The 16,274-nt window shown below is 40.7% G+C and overlaps 1 non-coding gene across 1 annotated transcript; it reads left to right on the forward strand.

Annotated features, from left to right (window-relative positions):
- The first annotated feature begins 15,694 nt into the window (after positions 1 to 15,694).
- LOC131217717 (small nucleolar RNA R71) lies at positions 15,695 to 15,801 on the forward strand. Its single transcript, XR_009157308.1, has one exon. It is a non-coding gene; the product is annotated as a small nucleolar RNA R71 (small nucleolar RNA).
- The last annotated feature ends 473 nt before the right edge of the window (positions 15,802 to 16,274 follow it).

Here is a 16,274-nt window from a genome sequence, read left to right on the forward strand (position 1 = left end):
ATGAGGGGGCTTGATATTAGATTGGATTTTGGAGAAACAATATAATCTGAGAAAAAAAAAATAATAAGTAAATAAATAAAATCAGAAGTTGGATTTCTGATGAGAATAAAGGAGAGGAAATTTCATGCAATGTTGGAGAGGAAAAGATGGGAAGTGTGCGCTGGGCAGTGTCATAAAAGAACTGAGGCCCGAGACGTGCTAGAGCGATTCGCGCGAATTAGATTGATGGTGTGATTCGCAGCACACGTGCTCATGTGTCACGCGTGTGTGAGATATTGGAGGTGATGTTTTTTTACACCCCTGAGGAGGGGCGTGCTCCAGTGATACCGGTACCACCGTAAGCTTACAGTGCTACCAGGCAGATGTAGGACCCACATGATGTAATCACACCATCCAACCAATCCATCAGCTATTTTATATGAGGAAATCCCTGACATAAAGAACTGTCTGATCCAGAGCTAAGGTGGGCTACAGAGAAGGGCACAAGCTGCTGGACAGGAATCATCGACAATACTTGTTTTACTAAGTGGATAAAACACCAAAATTTGTGGGGTCCACCACATTGTATATGTAATATCCACTCCTTCCATCAGATAAAATAAATTATTTTACCCGTACATACAAAATATAAGACTGATTAAAGAGTCACATGAGCTATAACAATGGAAAAATGTAAAGTTGCTAATGGTAAGTTTACACGGTGTGGCCCACATGAGTTTTTTTATTAATATTAATTTCTGTAAAATTTATTTTTTCCGTGAGTTAGACCTGATTAACGGTTTTGATGAAAGATACACCATATGGTAGAAGACATACAAACCTATGGTGGGCATTCCATTCTCACTGTTGCATGTGATGTGGCCCGTCTGAGTTGTGAATCGAGGTGATTTTTATACCTCAGAGCCTAAAATGAACGATGGACGGACGGAGTGGATTTTACATTTACAATATGCTGGGCCCCGTAATCTTGGGTGTCTGCATGAAACATGTGTTGACTGGATCGGGTTCCAAGCTGTGTAGGAACGCCCATCCGTGAATTTCACAAGGGCAAATGAATAGCAAAATAGGACGCCCGTCTGAGTTGTGAATCGAGGTGATGTTTATGCCTCAGAGCTTAAAACGAACGATGGACGGACGGAGTGGATTTTACATTAACAATATGCTGGCCCCGTAATCTTGGGTGTCTGCATGAAACATGTGTTGACTGGATCAGGTTCCAAGCTGTGTAGGAACGCCCATCCGTGAATTTCACAAGGGCAGATGAATCGCAAAATAGGACGAGGTTTGGTATGACCGTTCATCTTGATTGGATGAAGGGTATGGAATACACATAACACCTTTGGCCCCCATTCTAATCAACGGTAAGCTTTCCCTTTCAATACGTCCCCTGTGCTGTGGCCCATTTTAGTTTTGGATCGGAGTGATTTTTGGAATGGTACGGTTTTCAGAGGTTTGGATGGTCCGAATACTTGATCGGGCCTTTCATCTTCCGGGTACCACTGTAAGACGGTGGCAATGGAGCGCGGGTGAGCGAGTGGGAATGGCTGTCCCAATCGTAGGAACGCGGTTTACCTACTGACAGGTTGATTAGCAAGCATCGATCCGAAGTGACGTCACAAAATTACGTGGGAACCACCATAATGTATGTGTTGTATCCACACCGTCCATCCATTTGATGATATAAATTTAGGGTGCGAGCCAAATAACGGATCAGATAAAAAGGTCGAGTGGACCCTACTACAGGAAAAAAAATAAAAAATAAATAAAAAGATGCTGTTGGCCACTCCGTAAGTATAGGCTGTGATGTACGGATAAACCCGGTGAGACCGAAGTCGAATCCCAGGTGACTTTTAGAAAGGTTTCAACGGTGGGCATCCCTCTCCCCCCTGTTTTCTATGATTGGTCTACTACAGATTTGGATCAAACTCATTTTTTATCTCATGCCTTAAAATAATCTCTCTAAACAGATAGACGGTATAGATATAACACATACATCACAGTGAGTCCCACAAAACTTAATGACGTCACTTCAGTAGTAACGACTTTGGCTACTCAACCTATCAATATCTAATCCGCGTCCCACCGACTTCGGTCTGGCCATGACCGTCGGGCGCACCTTGATATATATGTTATATATCCTCATCGTTCATCCCTTTTGAAAGCTTATTTCAGCGCATGAGCCCAAAAATGAAGCAGATACAAATATCAGGTGTGGTCGAAAAAATAGTGGTGATTGAACGCCCACCATAAAAAACCTCCTGGGCCCATTGTAATGTTTACCTGTCATCTAACCTGTTCATAACATCACACTGCCAGAGATGAAGGAAAACACAAATATCAATTTGATCCAAAACTTTTGTGGCCTATGAAAAAAAAAAAATTAATGGTAGGCATTCAATCATCACTAATCCTGTGTCGTCCACCTGAGATTTAGATCGGCTTAAAATGGATGAATGGCTTGGATATACAATACATACATCAAATACATCAAAGTGGGTCCCATTGTCACCGCTTAACCAAACTGTGTGTTACCTCGCTTAACGTAACGTGCCCCTCAATGGCAAGGTTGGTCCACTGACTTCTGGCATTTTTTAAATGTCCATTTCCCTTATGAAGGTGTAGGTCATTGATTGGTTGATGGGCCTGAATCATAGGTAAGAGGATGTTCGTAATGAACCCCATGTAATGAATGAATTGGTTGCATACACGTGTGACATGTGCTGAATGGGCTGAATGGGCCGGAGTTCACTTATTCAATCTCCTCACATAGGTACTTGCAGCCTTTCTGAAAAATCTATGTTAGCTGTTGTCTTCATTTTGTTTGTAACTGGGTCTGTCGATGGCATTGACAAATCACTCGATCTCATCATGCAGTTGTTGGTCCCATCAACAATCCACTTGACTTCATCGAGAAAATCTCATTTTTTTTGTCTTTGCTCGCTGGACAGTTTTTGGGTCCAAATCGATTTGATTGAAGATGGCTTCAATCCTATCGATGGGTCATCGATGGGATTCAATCTGATCAAAGCTTCCATTAACCGACTGGTACAATTTTGCATAATTACGAGTTTTGTTTCCTAATTCAATTTTAACTCTATTTAATGGTTTGTAATTAGGGATTAGGGTATTGCAAACATAATCTGGCTTTTGTGATAAAACAGAGATCAAGTTAGAGTTTTTTTCTTTTTTTTAATGTTTTTCAGAGTTTATTCTCGGATCAGTAAGTTCTTCCATCTCTTGTAACATAAATTATCATAGTGGATTCATTGTTGCTTTGTGCCATAGTTTTTTTCATAAGAGTTTTTCCATGTAAAACCTTGTGTTATCTGTGTGTTTGGTTTGTTTGATATCTTATTATTGTATTCTAACTCGGAATTGCTTCTTCGTGTCCCTCAATAAGTGGTATCAGAGTAAACGTTAGAGTTTTGAATTTTTTGAATTTGAAAACATGTCTTCTAAGGAATATAATATTAAGTATGAAATAAAGAAGTTCAGTGTGAGAAATAACTTTGCATTGTGGAAGGTTAAGATAGGAGGCCTCCTAGTTCAGCAAGGATTGTAACATGCTTTCTTTGGAAAGGTGAAATGTCCTACATTTATGATGGGAGAAGATCATGATGAGCTAGACAAGAAGGCTACAACCTCGATACAATTTTATCTAACAAACAATGTTCTATATAATGTCCTGGATCAAAAGATCGCCGCAGGGGTATGGACAAAACTGGATAGTTTATACATGAAGAAATCCCTGGGTAGTCGTCTGTATCTTAAGAAGCAATTTTATAATCTTAAGATGATAGCGTAAGATGATAGCGGAGTCTGACATTAATAAACAGATAAGCACTATCAACAAATTGTCATATAAACTAATGAATGTGGAGGTTAAGATTAAAGAGGAAGATCAAGCATTGATTCTTTTAAATTCACTTCCACCATCTTTTGAGAATTTGGTGGACACACTGGTCCACAGTAGTGATACCATTGATGTGGAGTCTGTTATTTCAACCATTATGAGAAACACTTGAGAAAAAAGGACAGTGGTGGAGGTACCTTTATGGATGCATTGGTTGCTAGGGAAATGAACACTGAAAGGGAGAAAGGCAATTCTCGATCTCGATCTAAATCGAAATGGAAGGGCAAAATGAAGTGCTGAAATTGTGGGATGAAATGGCATATGAAGAAGGATTGCAGAAACCCTAAGGATCAAAAGGGGGAAAAATTAGAGAATGTGTCAAAAGAAGCCAACACAGAGTAATCATGCGAGGAGGTGGATGGTGGTGATGTCTTGACTGCATTCGAATCTGATTACCTTAGTAACGACTGGATTTTGGATTTAAGGGCCTCTTACTAAATGATTTCTTATATGAATTGGTTTACCACATACAACGAGTACAACGGTGGACATATTTTATGGGCATGTTTTATAGGCAATGACATTGCCTGTAAAGTTGTTGGAATCAGTTCAGTGCGCATCAGAATGTTCAATGGAGTGGAGTGTATTCTGACAGATATTTGACATGTTCTGGACCTCAGGAAGAATTTGATATCACTGGGACTCTCGAGGTACTTGGTTATAAGTTCACTAGTTATGACAAGGTCCTTAAAGTTTCGAAAGGGGCATTTATTTTGATGAAAGTGCAATAAAGCAGTAATCTATACATATTAATTAGAAACACTGATATGGGTGGAGCTGCAACATCTGTAACAGAATCCATGTCGGCATGATTGTGGTATGCACGTCCAGGTCACATGAACAACCACAACATGAAGGTTCTTTCTAATCATTGCTCGATTTTCATTTTAAAAAGTATTAAACTTAGTATATGTCAGCATTGTATATATGGTAAATAACAAGGCAAACTTTTTTTAAATTGGAAAAACATATTTGTGAATGTGTGCTTGAGTATATGCATTAAGATGTATGAGTCTTGTTGCCCATTATTTCTACTGGGGGGTCGTCGTATTTTGTCTCATTCATCAATGATTAGTTTAAGACAGTGTGGGTGTACTTCCTCAACAATAAATTTGATGTTTTTACCATATTTAAAGTGTGAAAGGTGATTATTGAAAGACAAACAAGGCAAAAACTGAAGGTATTAAGGACTAATAATGGAAGTGAAATTACTTCAAAAGAATTCAATTAGTTTTGCAAATATAGGGGAATTGTGAGGCACAATGCAGTGAGACACTCCCAAGTAAAATGGAGTGGCGGGATAGATGAATCAGACTCTCTTAGAGAGAGCCCAAAGCGTGTTAAGTAATGCCGGATTGGGCAAAGAGTTATAGACTGAGGTCGTTAATACGGCTTGTTACTTGGTGAAGCAGTCCCCATCTACGCTAATAGATTATAAGATTTTTGAAGAAGTGTAGAGTGGTCATGAGGTAGACTACTCACAGTTGCCTGTATTTGGTTGTAATGCTTACTATCATGTACTGTCAGTTGAGAGAGATAAGCTATACTATATGGATAAAAAGTTTTTTTTTGTGGGCTATGGTGATAGTGTAAAAGTGTACAGGCCGTACGACTAGGTCACACATGAGATCATAATTACCTAAGATATCAGGTTTGGTGAAGATTCTTTGTTCCACAAAGACGAAAGCAAGGAACCAAAGAAATCAACGGTTATTGATGTCAAGATTAAAAAAGTAGATATATTGGCAGAGGTACATGAGCAGATGGAGCAATCACCTCTCAGAAGCAATCCGCCGAGAGATAGCAGATTTCTAGTCATATATAGGAATGAATCGAATGTTGCATTCGCCCTCATTACAGATGAGGAGGATCTGTCTATCTTTCAGGAAACATTAGATGGTTCTAAGAAGTGAATAGCGATCATACATGATGAGATGGATTCCTTGTATAAGAATGAGACATAGGAGCTGGTGGAGCTTCTAGTGGGGTGTAAAAACATCGGTTGTAAGAGAATATACAAGAAGAAGCATGATAGATATAAGACAAGATTGGTCACAAAAAAGTATGAGTAGAATGAGGGTGTCAACTTCAATGAGATTTTCGTACTTGTAGTCAAGCAGGTGTCTATTAGATTTGTATTGGCGTTGGTTGCACATTAAAACATGGAATTAGAATAGATGGATATTAAGACTGCTTTCCTACATGGGGAGTTGGCAGAGTAGATTTACATGAAACAACAAGAAGGGTTTGGAGTGAAAGGGGCAAATAATAAAGTTTGTAAATTAAGGAGCTCATTATATGGCCTATACACAGTCGCCTAAGCAGTGGTACAAAATGTTTGATACTTTCAAGATGGGCCAATGATTTACCAGAAGTGAATATGATCGTTGTGTTTATTACAAGACATTGAATGATGGATAATTTATCATAATGGTATTGTACATACATGATATGCTTATTGCTAACCGTAACATGTTTGAGGTCGATACGTTGAAGACTCGGTTGTCAAAGACATTCGAAATAAAAGATTTGAGAGCTGCAAGAAGATTCTTGACATAGATATTCATAGAGATAGACAAAAGAATAGGCTATGGTTATCACAGGTAGAATACCTTGAGAAGGTATTGATAAAATTTGGTATGGATAATGTGAAACTATTTAACACACCCCATGTTGCTCACTTTAGGCTTTCTTGTAAACAATGTTTTACTACAAATGAAGAAAAGCAAGGATGTCTCACGTGCTTTATTCGAGCACTATTGGCAGTTTGATGTATGTCATGGTCTCTACGAGACGTAATATTTCACATGCAGTGGACGTTGTGAGCAGATACATGGCTAACCCTAGCAAACAACACAGAGGCAGTATAATTGCTACTTTGGTATATTCTAGGTACAGTAAACTACGTCTTGACGCTTGAAAAGTTTGAAGACAAGTTGGTAGGCTACGTGGATGCTGATTATGAAGGTTATGTGGATAACATGAGATCGACTTTCAGCCACTCATTTGTACTAGTGGGTGGAGCAATCAGTTAGATGTTGAAGCTTTAGCTTGTGATGGCTCTTTCCACAACAAAAGCATAGCATTTAGCGATAACAAAAGTATTCAAAGAAAGTGTTTGGTTGAGAGGGATGATAAATAATCTCAGTCTTCAGTAGGAAGCCGTGCTAGTAAATTATGATAGTGAAAGCTCGATCAATTTGATGAAGAACTTGATTTACCATTCTCGTATTAAACATATTAATGTTTGTCATCATTTTATCCAACATGTGCTTGAGGAAGGCAGAGTGACTCTTGAGAAGATCCACACAAGTGTGAATTCGGAGGACATGCTTACAAAAGTGGTTCATACAGAGAAGTTCAAGTTTTATGCGACTTCTTTGTTTTGAGGAAGGCTTGACGAAAATGTAGTGTGCATAAGAAGTGATGACAACGATAAATGTCACGCCCCAAATCTGGAAATCTAGCTCATAAAATTTCCGATCGCCGAATCTGGTGCCGACAGCCTTCGTAGTACCCTATTCTCGGCTCCCAGTGCGCATACGCTAGATTTCGATCCTGGGATCTTATAAAGAGGATTTTTTTCAACGTACATTTGTCTCATAAGAAGCACAACCACAAGTTTACCCAAATCATAAAGGCAACATTATCATCATGTTCACACCCCAAGTGCAGGGTTGTGATGTAGTAATAAACTCGGTAAGACCGAGGTCGAATCCACAGGGACTGATACCTGTACGTTATCTGAAACCAAGTAGAACTAGAAATAGACTAAGATGCGATCTAAACAAAGTAGAATTTAAAAAATAATTATGGAATAATTATCTAAAACTTTAAGGAATTCAGAGAAAGGAAACTAGGGATTCAGAGGATCCACTTGTAGAGATTAGGGAGATCTTATGCCAGTATCACAAATTATGAAAATTTACTGAACTGCCATTGATATAGGTTTCAAGAGATGAAAGGTGTATGAATTAGAATGGATTCCATCACCAAACCATGCCCAGGAGACAGAGTAAACAATAGAATTAAACTAATTACCAACCAATTAACAATGTATGAAGATCAGGAAGGTACTGTCATCCTACCATGCCCATGAGACGATGGTGAACAACAGGGCTTCCTGACGTCATAAACATTAAAAGGGGAGAGGAATATTCAAAGCCATTGCAAGCCCATTGTAATTTCAGTCACAACATGCCATTAAAGAAAAAAAAAAAAATATTCCCATCAAATCAACCCAATACCAAATCTATTCAGTTTAAAATAGAATTAAAGGCAACAAAATCTTCCCATCACGCTACAAGCTTCACCTCTTAGCCCTAGCTAAGAGGATTAGCTACACATGGATGGGTTGGTTAAATAAAATAAAATAAAATAAAGGAAAAGAAAAGAATAAGAAGGGAAGAAAGAGAAAACCCAGCTTTTCCTCCCGTTCCAGCCGTCCCGTCTCTCTCAATCCCAGCAGCCAACGTCTCTGCCTCCCACGTTGCCTTCCTTGACGTGCAGCCCCTCCTGTCTTCACTCTTCCAGCCCTTTTCCCAACCACGCACAGCAGCAGCAGAAAAACTGCCTGTTTCCCCCAGCCGTTCTCTCTCTCTCTCTCTCTCACCGTGGATGCCTCTTCCTTCTTCTTTTCCTTCCTTTTAAAGATGGCCAGCCCCCCTTCTTCCGATGCTGTGGAGTCCCACCGGGAGTAGACTGCGGAAACAGTCCTTCCGGAGCCTGGAATGCGTCCCTTTGCTGCGAAAGTTCTCACGCAGTCCGGAATTCCGCGTCTCCTTTCTTCTTATTTTTTTTTCTTCTTTCCAAAAGGACAGCGATGGACGATTTGGATCATACCTCTGATCAAATATAGTGGGCCAAAACCGCACAAAAATCCCAGATTTTTCGGACGCAAAACAGAGTAGCGTCATTGACGCTGTGACGATGGTGGGGCCCACTTCACTATTTTTTTTGGAAAGTCCAAGCCGTCCACTGCGTTTTACTCGAAAAACCAGGTGGGAAGCACTATTTTTGGACCAAATCCTATGTGGCCCACGTTATCTTTTAAGTCACCGTCCATCCTGTGTTTAATAACTAAGAAAGTGAGGAAGTTTTCATGATGCCTAAAAGGAGACCTAGGCGTGGGTTAAACCCCCATTCCGAATGCATTGGACGGTTCAGATCTTCCATAGGGATGATGGGTGGGGCCCACTAGTCAAAAACGGTCGGCCAGCGTCCGTTGCTGCGTAAAAATAAAAAAATCCGAGTTTTGAGTCGGTCAGCGCCTGCTGACCGACTTCCTTAATGTTTATACTCGTCCGGTGTACTTGTGCACCTTGCACGTGCACTGCATGCGTGGGTCCACTGGTGATGTTTGTAAGAAATCTGCTCCATCCATCTGTTTTGACACGTAGTTTAAGGCGTTGAGACCAAAATTGGAGTATATCCAGATATCAGGCGGGGCCCACATAATGATTAAAGGGGCTGATCTGTCCGTTGGGCCCCTTCTACAGTGATCCAATGGATGAAAATTTACGTGTACGGTTAATTCATGGCCCTCAGGCCAAGTATGAAGTTTTGAGCCAATCAGATGGCAAGAACTATGTGATCTTTCATTTTTCACCAATTTCGGGCCTCTTTAATGTAAATGGCCTGCTTTCCTCGGATCCTTGATGCATAATTCCATCGATCTTCGTCTCCTGGAGTCCGTCCCTTGCCTTGGTGTCCTCAGAGTGTTAAATCCATGCATTTACCACCTTTTTTCAGTCCTTAAACACACCCTGCATTACAAACACGATTAAATCAGGTCTTTAAACAATACATGTTAGTAAATCCAGGTAACAAGGGTCCGATATGCAATATTTGACCCTCAACACAACCCCCACCTAGTAGTCCCAGCAAAGTATGCGAAAAATAAATTGAGAATTACGAGACAATTTCTATAAACTCGATTAATTTATGAAAAGTTGGATATCAATTATAAGAATCAGGAATTTTGGCATTACTTTTTCCTGAAATCAAGCTCACGGTAAACTTCATAATCAAGTTCAAAATATTAGTCCATCAATTAGTATAATTCTAAATATTGAATTCCATGGATGTATAGTCCAATCTCGACTTGTCAACATTAAGATTTACCTTGATATTTAAGAATATCATTGGTAACAAAGAAGAGAAATCATGATAACCCAACTTGGCTTACACCTTTTTTTATTTTTTTTTTATTTTTTTTTGATTTTCTCATTAGAATTAATGTTAAGAAGAGGGATCAGATCCTCACCTACAGGGAGCAAACCTAAGGTAAAGACTGTACACCCAACTTTTTCACATATCATTCATGGGGAATCGAATCCTCACATATAGGGAGCAAACCTATGGTAAAGACTGTTCGCCCAATCCATTCGATTCAAGTGGGTTTCTTTCATGTATAGTGATTACCAAGTTAGTCCTTTAATATCGAACTGAAACCTTAATATGCAAGCGAGATGTGTCCTGGGAATTCATGACTCAATCAATGTTTACAATTCTAATACTGGATTTAACAATTCAAACTTAGTTGTGAAATTTAATAGATGATTGAATCCAAGAGTCATGAAGTACCAACATCACGCATCTTGAAATTCTAAATGCCCTAGATGGCCTGTCAAAATCACTTCGACTTCATTAGAAATCCTGAAAAATTAAAAATTTTCACAACTTTTGCTCAAGACCAAGAAAACACTGATTAGGAAACCTAATCTCCCACCCCCAACCAAAAAATCTACATTGTCCTCAATGTAAATGAAATAAACATGCAATACACATGAGACAACAGAAATATAAGAGGAGTGATGGGAAGATAGTACCTGGACGAAGGAATCAGGAAGTTTTCCAAAAATATCTACGTAAAAGAGAGTCAGCACGAGAGAGAAAGCAACACAAAAATAACAAAAATAAAATCCTACCTATACCACTTTCGCAGGTACTCTCGATTGCATTTAGCGTATGCAACAAGCCTTTAAACCCCTAGGTTGCCCCTAGTGGACGAGTTGTAGTCTCGTGAGGGTTTGCCAGTAATGTTACCCACAAACATTGAACTTGCTAGGAAAATGAAATAAGTTGAAAAGCTGGGTTGCCTCCCAGGAGCGCTAAGTTTACCGTCTTCAGCCAGACAAAAGCAACTACCATAATCCTATGAAAGCGATAAACCTACCTATACCTCCATCGGGCTAGGAGATCAGTCCTGGTAAGCAGGATCAGTCAGAGGCATGGACATGTCCTCTGAATCAAATTTCTCGACAAATGGCTTTAAACGATGTCCATTTACTTTAAACTCTTTGCCATTGTCGGGATCTCTTATCTCGACGGCCCCATGAGGATAAGCGAATAACAATGTAAGGGCCGGTCAAACGAGATCGGAGCTTCCAAGGAAAAAGATGTAATCGAGAATTATACAAAAGGACTTTCGGCTGGCGTGAATGATTTTCGTAGAATATGTTGATCATGAAACGCCTTCATCGTCCTTGTAAATTCTCGAATTCTCGTATGTCGTTTCGGATTTCTTCAAGTTCATTTAGTTGAAGTTTGCGTAGCGAGCGTTGTCAGATTGAAATTAAGATTTTTGATCGCCGAGTACGCTTTATTCCAACTCCAGAGGCAAGTGACAAGCCTTCCCATGACAAGTCTAAAGGAGACATTCCAATAGGAGTTTTAAATGCGAGCGGTATGCCCATAAGGCATCGGTCAATCGGATTGACCAATCCTTATGATCTGGGTTAACCGTTTTCTCCAAAATGTGTTTGATCTCCCTATTGGAAATCTCAGCTTGCCCACTTGTCTGTGGATGGTATGGGGTGCTCACCTTATGAGAGATACCGTATTTCTTCATTAAGCTCTCGAATGGTCTATTACAAAAGTGTGAGCCCCCATCACTAATGATGGCTCGAGGCGTCCGAATCGAGAAAGGATGTTTTCTTTAGGAATTTAATGACCGTGCGATGGTCATTCTTTCGACACGAAATCGCTTCGACCCATTTAGTGACATAATCCACCGCGAGCAAAATATACTGATTTCCAAACGATTGGGGAATGGTCCCATGAAATCGATGCCCCAAAATCAATGCCTTGATGATAAGAATGGGATTCAAAGGCATCATATTTCACCGGACAATGCTCCCAATTTCGACAGCTCACAAGCTTTGCAAAACTCATGAGTGTCCCTAAACATAGTGGGCCGATAAAAGCCACACTGGAGAATCTTGGCCGTGGTCTTTTTAAGAAAAGTGACCACCACAGGCCTCGGAGTGACAAGAAGGGGGTGGGTAATATTTCGTCGTACACATCTCCTTAGAATTTGGTCCGGCAATATTTAAATAAATAAGGATCATCCAGAAAAAGTTCGCACCTCGGTGAAAAATTTCTTCTTATCTTGCGAAGCATTGTGTTGGTATGGCACCTGTAGCAAGATAATTAGCAATATCAAGAAACCAAGGTGAATGGGAGACTACAAAATTGTTCATCGGGGAACATGTCATTGATATGGGTCGCCTCAAGGGAATCAGAGGTATTAAGGCGAGAAAGGTGATCAGCCACTACATTCTCTACTCCCTTTTTATCTTTAATTTCCAAATCAAATTCTTGGAGTAGAAGGATCCATCGTATCAAGCGGGGCTTAGAATCATTCTTAGAAAGAAGATATTTCAGTGCCGCATGATCTGTATAGATAATGATCTTGGATCCGATCAGGTAGGACCTAAATTTGTCCAAGGCGAACACTACGGCTAAGAGTTCCTTTTCCGTAGTCGAGTAGTTCACTTGGGCAGGATTTAGAGTCCTACTTGCGTAGTGAATGACGTAGGGCTTCTTGTCTTTTCTCTGGCCTAGGACCGCCCCAAGAGCATAATCAAGCATCGCACATAAGTTCAAAAGGAGGGCTCCAGCGGCTGCATGATAGGTGCGGTGGTTAACGTGCCTTTAAGCTTGGTGAAAGCTTCTGCATTGCTCGATCCACTCGTACGGAGCATCCTTTTGAAGAAGATTACATAAAGGGCGAGAGAAGACTAAAGTCCTTTATGAATCTCTGGTAAAATCCTGCGTGGCCTAAGAAAGATCGCACGTCTCGATGTTCTTGGGTGGAGGTAGGTTAGAGATAAGATCGATTTTTGCCTTATCTACCTCGATTCCTTTGGCCGAGATGATATGCCCAAGGACAATTCCCTTCTGAACCATGAAATGACACTTCTCCCAATTAAGTACCAGGTTCTTTTCTTCACATCTTTTCAGCACACATTTAAGACTTTCCAAGCACTTGCTGAAAGATGGACCATAAACAGAGAAGTCGTCCATGAAGACCTCTAGATATTGCCCCACCATGTCAGGAAAAATACTAAGCATACATCGCTGAAAGGTGGCAGGGGCATTACATAGTCCGAATGGCATCCTTCGATAAGCAAAGGTGCCGTAGGGACATGTAAATGTGGTCTTTTCCTGGTCTTCGGGGCTATTCTGATTGTTGCCCGAATACCCGTCAAGAAAACTATAATAGGAATGACCATAACCTTTCCAGGATCCGATCAATGAATGGTAAGGAAAGTGGTCTTTCCTCGTAACAACTTTCCGTAGTCAATGCACATTCTCCAACCAAAGTGACTCTGGTTGGCACGAGTTCATTATTAGCATTGGCTACGATGGTGATTAGGACTTCTTAGGGACCACTTGAGTTGGACTCACCCATTGACTATCGGATATAGGGTATATAATACCCACATCCAATAGTTTAAGAACCTCGGCTTTAACCACTTCCTTCATATTTGGATTTAGTCTACGTTGTGGTTGCCGAGCGGTTTTTGCATTATCCTCAAGATATATGCGGTGAGTACAAATCGAAGGGTCGATTCCCTTGAGGTCCGCTATCGTCCATCCTAGGGCTCCTTTATGCTCAATGAGGTAGATATAAGCATACTCTCTGTTCTTTCTCCGGGTGGGCGGAGATCACCACCGGGTATGTCTCATCTGACCTAAATAGGCATATTTCAAATCGAGGGCAAAGGTTTTAGGTCAAGCTTGGGGCTTGAGATTAGACGATAGAGGCACTACATCGGTTTGTGGTAATTCTTCAAATTGTGGCCTCCACGGTTAACTTCAAGTACCGGCATCCATCTCCTAATCATGTCATCATCAAAATCATGGGAGTGGGCTAGGCACGTCTCTAGAGGGTCAGAGGATAAGGTCAGAGGTGTCTTAACTTCCACTAAAGAGTCAATCATGTTAATGTCGTGGAAATCATCATCATCCTCTAAGTTTCTGCCGTTATTGAAAAAGATGTTTGACTCCAATGTCATGTTCCCAAAGGACATAGTCATGATACCATTCCTGCAATTGATAATTGCATTTGAAGTGGCAAGGAATGAGCGACCACGAATGACGGGAATCTGAGTGCTCATGTTATTGATGGGTTCGGTGTCCAGGATGATAAAATCTACAGGGTAGTAAAATCTATCAACTTGGACCAACACATCCTCAATTATCCCTCTTGGTACACGAACAGAGTGATCAGCAAGTTGTAGTGTGGTTAGGGTGGATTTTAATTCACCTAAACCTAACTGTTTGTATACCGAGTAGGGAATCAGATTGACGCTCGCTCCTAAGTCAAGAAGTGCGTGATCAATTTGATGGTCCCCCATTACACATGATATGGTTGGGCTACCAGGATCTTTGAATTTCTATGACATGTCTTGCTTTAGGATGACACTCACTTTCTCGGTCAAGAAGATCTTCTTTTGAATAACTTTCCGTCGCTTGGTCGTGCATAAGTCTTTTAGAAATTTGGCATATGAAGGTATCTTTAACGACATCAAGTAGAGGAATGTTGACTTTCACTGTTTCAACACCTCTAGGATATCCGAGAGTTAGAGAGAGGTTTTGGTGAAACCAACCGTTGGGGAATGGAGCAACCGGCTTCTCTAGAGTTTCGGTTCCACTTTTTGTGGGACATCAGGATCCATCATTGTTGTTCTCTTTTGGTTCTTGAGGCTTTTCGGGCCTAACCTAAGAGTTTTATCAATGATCTTCCCACTCCTAAGAGTGGTGATGGATTTAGCATGTCCCATCTGATTTGAAGAGCTGGAATCATTTAATCTCATATTGCGGTTTAGGATTGGGGAGAGGTTGTGCGGGAAGCATCCCCTTTTCTATAACCGTCATACGAGAATCTATCTTTGGCATAAATCTGTGATTCCCCGCATTGCCCGAGCCGGCTCTTGTATGGGATTTTGAAGGTTCCTCTTGAGGTTTCACTTGATTTGGATTTTGATTGAAGAAACCTGGAGGAGTCCCGTTTGTCCATTCCTCCAACTAAAGTTTGGATGATTTTTCCAGGATTGTATGTGTTGGAGTTAGGTCCAAAAAAGGTCTTTGATAGTTATTTACGGCATTGGCTTGTTCATTCAACACTCCTCCAAAGGCGGGTTTTCAATTGTGTGAATGTTGCAATCACGGATGCCAATTTCCTTGACCTTATCCTTCTTTCCTTCCATGGCCTCAACTTTCCTTATGAGCGTAGTCACTTTACACTTGAGATCATCCTCTTCTTTCAAGAGGTATAATCCACCTTTCTCCTTTAATTGAGTCGGCCTAGACGTGGTGTTCGACTTTGGGTAATAGTCCCAAGATTGTGTTTTTTCAGCCAAACTGTCGAGGTAGTCCCATACCTCGTCGATATCTTTATTAATGAACTCTCCATTACACATTGTCTCGACCATTTGGCGCATGGAAGATGTCAGTCCATCATAGAAAAAATTTGTAATGCGCCACGTTTCAAATCCGTGTTGTGGGCATGAACTGACCTAATCTTTGAATCTTTCCCAACATTGGAAGAATGTTTCATCTTCCTTTTGGGCAAAGTTCATGATCGCTTTTCTGAGGGTAATCGTTTTATGATGTGGGAAAAATTTTTTTATGAATTCCCTCTGCATGTCGTTCCACGTGCCAATGGATCTAGGACGCAGTGAATGTAACCACGTCTTAGCTTTCTCTTTTAAGGAAAAAGGAAAGAGTTTCAGCCTAATTGTATCCTCAGATACATTAGGAAAACATAATGTAGCTATAATCTCATCGAACTCTTTCAAATGTAAATATGGACTCTCTGATTCAAGTCCATGGAATTTGGGAAGGAGTTGGATAACTCCTGGCTTGATGTCCATTTGTCCTGTGTTTTCAGGAAAAATCATGCATGAGGGCGTACTCACTCCCGCCGGTTGTAGAAAATCTCGTAAAGTACGAGGCGGGGGTGCTTGTTGCACCTCATTTTCATCATGGTTATCCTCCACCCTGGGTGGAAGTAGAGGAGGTTGGTCTTCAGCCATAACCTCAGTTAACTCAGGGGATTTCGAGGGGTGTC

This window comes from Magnolia sinica, chromosome 10 (assembly GCF_029962835.1).
Source record: "Magnolia sinica isolate HGM2019 chromosome 10, MsV1, whole genome shotgun sequence".
NCBI classification, from domain to species: Eukaryota; Viridiplantae; Streptophyta; class Magnoliopsida; order Magnoliales; family Magnoliaceae; genus Magnolia; species Magnolia sinica.